Here is a 1,516-nt window from a genome sequence, read left to right as displayed (position 1 = left end):
ACCTGAGATAGTATATTACATTTATCTATAGTCATTGAATAGAAAGCATTATACGAGGTAACTATTACAGAAAATTTTTGACCTTTTGAATAAATAAACTACTTTGTACTTGGTACATAAGCATATGTAGAAAATTTTAGATTTTGTGTCTTTTAATTAGATTATTGACAATTAGATTGTATTAACATCTTCCAGAGAAATATGGAAGATCATTATATTCTATGTCCATTTCTGTGACCTGTATATTGCCCAAAGCATCTTCCCTCCATGGTAATTGGAAAGGGTAGCAGTAGATGGTAACTAACGGTTACATGGACATTATGCATTTGGACTCAGGCCTTACGGAAAGAAAGAAACTATCTGAAGAGCACTTGAACCAGGATACCCTCTCTAGAAAGCTATTTTGAAGAGCCTAGGTGAATTTCCTTTTGTTATGGAAAAATGTAGAATATTATGTTGAAAAATTGTGCATATAATGAAATAGTTCTTGGTTTGAATTTTTCAGGTACTACTCTTTGTTTTAGAAAAGGGAAAACAAGAGGCCTGGCTCATGCCTGTAATCTCAGCATTTTGGGAGGCCAGCCTAGAGGATTGCTTGAGGCCAAACATAGCAAGATCCTGTCTCTACAAACAATAACAAGATAATTAAAAAAAGAAAAGGAAAAACAACAGTGGACATGAATATGATGACCCAGTCTCTCTCAGACAGTCCCTATAGAGATAGGGACTGTGTTTCATTTTTATGGGGGGAAATGTTTATAGCAGAGATCTATGCAGCAAGCTTGAAATGGACGGGGAAATTATTAAACTTCATGTGCAGCTGGGAAGCAGATCCAAAGGTATTAAATAATTATCCCATGATCATACATCAAAAATTGGAAAATCTGTGCTTTAAATAAGTCTTACTATTAATATTACTTTGGAACAAATAATTATGGAATTTCCAGCATTTTTAAATCTGGAATACACATATTTCAGGTAGTTGCCATCTTGTATGTCACTAATCAAGAACTCAAATGCATTCAGGTATCAAGCAGATAACATAACTGTGTGAAATAACAAGAAATGGCCAGAGATAAAACAAAAAGTGGTTCTGTACATGATGGTTAAGTGAAGGGTGAATGCCCACCCCATTTAAACATGTTCAAATGGAAAATTGAACAAAAATAAAAGCTAAAATTCTCTGAAGTTGTGCTCCAAAACAACAACTCTAAAAGCCCTCCCATAAGTGATTATGTTTTAAATTTTTTTGGTAAAATTTATAATTTTACCGTGACACAAAACACAATTGAGTTATGATTTTCAATAATTTTGAATGCAGCCAAACATAAAAATTCAAGATTTATATCATCAAACAACTTGTTGCTTCAAATCCAGGACTGAAAAATCTCACAGAGAAAGAAAAAAAAAAAAAAAGAAAGAAAATGAATACCTTATCAAAAATCAAATTGAAAATAAATTCAGAGACAAACTAAAAATAAAACAAATGGAAACAAATATACTTATCCTGAAAGGA

This window comes from Propithecus coquereli, unplaced genomic scaffold, assembly GCF_000956105.1.
Source record: "Propithecus coquereli isolate 6110/MARCELLA unplaced genomic scaffold, Pcoq_1.0 Scaffold78, whole genome shotgun sequence".
Classification (NCBI taxonomy): domain Eukaryota; kingdom Metazoa; phylum Chordata; class Mammalia; order Primates; family Indriidae; genus Propithecus; species Propithecus coquereli.
This window is presented reverse-complemented; position numbering follows the sequence as displayed.